The sequence below is a fragment of the Morone saxatilis genome, unplaced genomic scaffold (genome assembly GCF_004916995.1).
Source record: "Morone saxatilis isolate NCDOM2014 unplaced genomic scaffold, NCSU_SB_2.0 Contig10, whole genome shotgun sequence".
In the NCBI taxonomy this organism is placed as follows: domain Eukaryota; kingdom Metazoa; phylum Chordata; class Actinopteri; family Moronidae; genus Morone; species Morone saxatilis.
This window is the reverse complement of record NW_023339652.1, coordinates 10,180,974-10,187,748: the sequence shown is the minus strand read 5'-3', so window position 1 is coordinate 10,187,748 and position 6,775 is coordinate 10,180,974.

Here is a 6,775-nt window from a genome sequence, read left to right as displayed (position 1 = left end):
AACAGTAAATGTGGAAATGATAACAGAGTCTTTGGAAGTCGTAATGGATTTAACTGTATTAGGTTCTCTGAAAGGACCCAAGATGGTGGCTGATATGAACCCAGGCTTGTGATAAACACAGTGATATAGACCGGCTTTGTGAGCTACCCCAAATAAAACTAACCTACCTGCTATTACCATGGATATTGGTTGGTGTGTGTCGTAGTCTGTTATCATCAACAGCAAATTTATTGTTTGCTGTGACCTTGAAAGGAGGATTTTATTAGCGCACTCTCAGGCTTTGTGCTTTACAGTGGTACTCATATGTAAACACAAGAAGGAGCCACTCGTACATACAGTATACATTGCAATATAACCACCATCCCACACCTATCAAGTGGGTATTACAGATTCTGAGCGGTTTAATTAAATAGAAAATGTGATTGTTTACAATATACATTTAGATGTAATATAAAGTAGGGACCATAACACATGTATAACCCAAAAACATTTGGTTTGCAGTTTGTGCACTAAAAATCCCACATTTCAGTCAATAGCGTCAACCCTTTTGGGACCACTAAATTGTTGATCACTGTCACAATGTCCTAAACAAACGCAACACAGAAAGACGTCACTTCCTGGCCCACCACTGTACACCAATCAGACATCACAATTTAAACAAAAACTAGGGGAACGACATATTACACTAGCATTAAAAATGTATGTGGTAAATACATCCAAACTCTTGCAAAAATATGACAAAATGTATAATAGAGAAATAATATAAATATAAGAAATAATAACAAAATGGCAAATAAGCCTGGATGAAGATAAATGAAGAAATCAGATGCCATACAGACTTGTTGACTCTTGTGACTTTTGGTACCAATATTTCAGTGTTAACTATTGACCTCTTTTACTAGTTACTTCATTTCATTAAATCCATGTAACAGTAGAATTCAAACAAAAAACCTTGAAATTTGGGGCCATAAGGCAAGTGAAATGTCAAATTGTGAAATTTATACCATTATAATCAAATCAAAAATATAATTTTTAGAGGAATGAGTACAATACTATAACTTATATCAGTATAATCTCTAAATCTTTACAAATCATCAGTGTAAATTCACGAGAATAAAATAAATGTATCAAAAAACTTCTTCTTGATTGCAAAATGTAAATACAATTGTTATTGTTAGTAAATCTACATTTCATACTTTTGCAGGCGCATCCAGGAGAGTCACAGCAGTCCATTCTGCCAAAATGATGCAACATTAGCAAACATCCTCCTGCACCTAGCTCCCATGTGGCTGTGTCTGGCTGTGCTGTGCATTTTCAAAAAAAAAATTAACATGCAGGAGCATAGGTGCAACAGCAGTCCCCCAATTAAAGCATTTTTAGAACAATCTGCTGGTAACGCTCACAAAACAGAAAACAGCGACACAGAATGTAAATGCATCACTTTTTGGAGGAGAATGTTAGAACATTTGAGGAAAATCAACAAGGGACAATGGCTCTTACCTTTTGCCAGTCAGCATATGTTTTTAAAATTCCTTCAGCACTGGTATCTGATACACTCATTTCTGTGCCTTGCTGCTTGTTAAATTTCTGAAGTACACACTTGTACCAGACACACTTGCAAATGGGCTTGGTATTTGTGTTGTCAGAGGAGCGGAGGGACAACTTGAGGTTGGGTGTTTATAGTCTTTAAAGAGAACTGCAGGGAAAATGTGGCTGTTTTCTAAATGTGTAATAGGAAGACTCCTGAAATGGAGAGATGCTAAAGTAGTAGAGGAAGGCAAAGAATGAAGGAGGGAGGAATAATAGTGAGAAAGGGGGCGACTAGCATGAACTCTTAACTTGTGGTCCACAGTGCAGACAGACATGAATGTGCAAACAGAAAATTGAGCATAATTACACATGAATGAACAAAACAGTAAAGGTGAGTATTGGTAGGTTGGGACTCGTTTGATCTTCTCCCTGGTCAAAGGTTTAGTGTGAGAATAGATAGATTTGGCACACATACACACACACTTACCTCTGCATCAACTCTACTGCTATGACCCTTAGGCAGCTCTGATGGCCAATTTCCAATGCAAATCAGCCGTCTCTACGCTGAACATGTCTGAAATGCCATTACTCATGCAGATATTGTGAAATCAGCCATTAGCGGCAGAAACCTCATGAAAAGTTGTTAGGGTCTGGACTGGAATGCTAATTATGAAAGAGCTTCACTGCTGAAGCAAAGGGCCAGGGACTTGTGGACCAGTGGTAACCAACTAGCAATTATAATAAACATCTTGAATCCATTCAGTGCACTATACTCAGTGTGAGCCTGCTCTGTGTGAGCTTTCTGTACAATGAGTATACAAACACATTAAAATCCAGGATGAGAATGTGTGTATTTTCCATCTCTACAGAAAAGAAAATATTCGGGGGCTATTTGTTTGGTTTGATACACAGTGAAAGTAACAGAAATTATTAAATATACAAGAAAAGCAGACAAAAGACCACCTTAAAAGATTCACCAAGCTAACGGCTGTGCCATTTGGCTTGTGAGTCTGAATGTAAGGAGCTTGGGACACACTGATGGGCCATGTTGTATTAATTGTAGGAGTATAAAAACACTTTTTTGCACTATGTTGTCAAATATTGATTTCTTGTCAGAATGTCCGATTGTCCAACTGGAGCTCGCTGTTGGATTATGGGAAGTTGGCTAGATGCTGCAGAGTTGTCTGGCATGTGTGTACGTGTGTGTGTGCAAATTTTGAGCTCTATGCTAAATATGTCCACTCATCTCTTGTGTCACCAGGAGCCCCGGGCTCACACCATGACGTTAATAGTTTGACAGGCCCCACTGCTCTTCTCGCTTTTCCATCCCTCCATCTGCTCCTCTTTGTCTCCCTTCCTGTGGCTCTTTCCCACTTTATTTCCATCACTTTGTGTCACTTACTCTCTCACTCGTTGCCTCTTGGTGCCTTTGGACAAATGCAGGTCACAGCCAGAAAAAAAAAAAGTTTTGAAAGGGAAAAGGAGTCTAGACACTTTTTTTCAATTCAAAGTTTTAAGAAGGTTTGAGCATTTTGGCAAACTGTTCGGTATATTAGGTACTGTGTATTTTCTTAGTGTCAATTTATTTTTCAGGGATGGGTCGGTAACTTATGCTTTAGTACTCATAAAAGTTAATGTACTTTCCTGAGACTTTTTCCAGTACTTACTTACTATCTATGCAGACCAGTACCTTTAAGTGTTAACACACTACATGTGCAATAAAGTAGAACAAACAACCATCCCTCCTCCGTCCACTCTTAAAGCATTTAAAAGGCTGCTTTCTAGAGCAGTGGTTGCCTACCTGGATGTCTGGACCCCCACAAGGGGGACATGAGATGATTACTAAGGAAGGAAATAAGTTATATGAAATTCAGTTACAAGAAATGTGGTTTACTTTTTTAAATTTTCACTTGTATTTGCCCTTTTCTATTGAAATTAAATTAACATTTTAAAATTTTAGCCTGCAGTACTCCAAAGCACCATGGAGGTTTACGATTGAGTGTGTGAGTGGGGGCTCTGATGCTCAACTGTCACTGGTTCAAGTCCCTGATATCTCCACAGGTGGTGAAATAATGTTATGAAGTTCAGCTGTTCTAACCCTAACCCTAACTGTTAACTGTCAGGGTGTGAGAAAGGTCACTTAAGAAGCTAATTAAGGAGTAACGACAGTAATCACTGGTAAATTATAATTGACATGACAAAAAAACACTTTTCGGGGTGTAAGGTTGTTGCTGAGGAAACTCCAAACAATGTTTACTCTGTCACAGGTGCCGCAGATGCAGCTAGACTACATTAGCGCATAATCACAATTGAGCTTAACATCACATCTGTCTTATTTGCTAACTAAGGTTTTTAACACTTACACATAGGTAGCAGACAAAACAACTTTCTACCTTTCTTGCTCAGCTTTCAAACCATAGTCTGAAGCACAGGGAAGATGTTTGCCAGGGCTAACCTCCTTCACATTTCCAGCAGCTATAAGCTCATGTCACTGTCACCTTTATGCCGTCCGCTCTCTTTTTCCTTTTTCTCAAACACACTGGCTACGCACACATATTACACACTTTCTTATTCCTTATTCCTTACAGGTTAGTTACACAGCTCTTATAATAGTAACTTTCATGTAGATGTCATTTGGTGATTGAGGAGAGGGAGTGAAAAACATTAGTAGACCATTAATATTAATGATCGAATTTCAAAATTTTGGGGTGGTTTTTGTAATTTTGTAGCGACAGTGCACCACTGCTAAATTAATTCAAGGGAAACACTGCTAATGCAGAGGGCAGCAGCAAGAGGCCTTGGCAAATGAAGCCAGTAGTGAAATCTCAGTCTCAGCCAGGGATTATGAGTTTGCATGCATAATATTTGTGAAGATAATATGAAAATGGGATTCTGTTGCTATGATATTTATATTTTGGATAAGGCTGTTGACACTATCTTATATGCGTGGTCTGCGTTTTAGTGATAGTGATAGCAACTGCCCCTGAACACCATCCTCTAATGAGGGCACCACATTTTTTTTTAGGTATTCAACTACCAGTATCACACTCACCATTTAGTCAGCTTCATGCTAGTTGTGCAACAGACCAACAGACCACCAGGCTGCTTACTGCCAAGTTTCCAGCCAGAATTAAACCAGTCCCCAAGTCACCCTCCAGCAGTCCACTGGCAGCCAATATGTTCAGAGAAGTTACAAGTTAGTTTTTCATTTTTACTTTTCTGTTGTTTCACAAAGAACATTTTTATGTTAATATGTGGCTAAACTCTCTAGACCATAAGAGAGTGTTTGTCCACTTTAATATACATGTTAACCTAGGAATGCTTTTAGTCTAGAACTTGAGTTTATCATTTCTATGTATTTTATGTATAATCCAGTAAATTTTCAGTTTTAGTTGTGAGACTCAGGAATTCCAAAAGTAGATATTTCCATAGATATTATGTTATTTTATGTTATTAAGTGCTGTGTTATTTCAAGGATTGTATTTAAGTTATAATATTTGAAGAGCATCAATCAATTAACATTGAATCAAATGATTACCAGTACGCCTAATGTGTAAGGCCGACAGGTGGTATCAAACCCACTGAGAATCACACCCAAACCTTCAGCTGTTAAATCAATGTTTTGGCTTTTCCATACATTGTTTAATTGTGTGGTCTGTCCTTTAAAAGGATACAAAATGGTGTGTTTCTCCGTTCAAAATCTCCTCTAACCTGCCTGTGAATTCTGGCCTGGTGCAAAAAAATTGATGTAGCATGAAATTTGACCGGGAGAATTAAAAAAAACTGCCATAGTATAAGGAACACAACACCGTATGCATACAATATGATTTTTTTTTATGCAACCAGAACAATGGGATCTGCATTTATATTTATCACAGTCGCTGTAACATCCAGCATCATAGCCCTCAGTGTACGTTGACAACACTGTCCTCTAGCAATTGGAGGTTTAACCACAAAATACAATATCACAAAATAAAATATTGTGATACGATATTTACACCCCTAATAATCATCTATTTATAGTGATTATTATTTGAAAATGGGGTAACCTCTGTGGAATAATTGGAACAGAGACTGGTTGGCCTATATCGGTGTGGTAGTGTATTAGTTCTGGACTAAAACTGGCTGCCATCACCAGAAATCAGCCATTACATTCTGCATAAAGACCTGCTATGGACCACAAATGTTGGAGGTATGACTGTGTTTCTCTATACTTCAGCTTGGGCTGAATGGACACCAGGCCTGGGCGGTCATTCAACCCCAAATGGGGCCATATCTCAGCCTCTTATTTTGTCCACATCTCTGCCAATGAAAATTTGCTGCTTTTGCACCAAGAAATGTGCTTGGCTGCAAGTCAATATCCTCAGTGGCTGGTGATTTATGCCGTGGAGAAGAGTGTTTCCTGAGAAGCTCTGATTCCTCACGATGAGCTATGATCACACACTTGTACACGTACATCAAATAATGGTCAGAGAAGTGAGCTGAACGACAAGTCAAGAGAAAGTCTGTTTCCCTGGAATGAGCAATGATCAAGAGGCCTGTAAACACACACACACACACACACACATTCATACTGTGAGCTGTATGATGAGTTATAATGATGAGTGAGGGTGTGACAGATTGAGCCTTCGTTCCAAGTTTGTCCACAGTGTGAATAATGGCCCTGGAAGTTGTCCAAGCTTCCTGTTTTCATTTTTTTTTTCAGTTTCCCTCTTCTTTCTGGACTTATCTACTATGTTTTTAATTTATCTCCCTTCCAGTGTCGTGTTTTAGGGCTCCATTTGCATATTTTTGTCTTTTTCCTCTCTTGTAAAATCCCTATCGTAGCTGTGTTTCTTCTCATCTCTTATCTCCCCTCATCTCTTTTTATTCTGCCTCTCTGTTGGTTTATGGTCAACACAACCTTTCTGTAGCAGTCTTTAGCCTGGATTCTGATTACTTTAAGATTCTCAACTTTCTAGATACCCAGCACAACCCCACATGACTCTATTAATAATATTTTGTTTTTATCTGTGTCTTCATTCTTTGTATTGCTTTGTTCCATTCCACCACAGATTGGCAAGATGGTCTGTTGATATTAACAAAATTCCTTTTGACTTTGTACTGAAACAACATATGGATCCCTTGAGGTTGTCTTGTTCAAAGATTCTGATGATAAAGAATTTAGCAAATAATTCATTTTAATTATGTTTAAATGCACACATGGTGGGATATAACTGCTATAAGTAAATTTACTCATGTACTT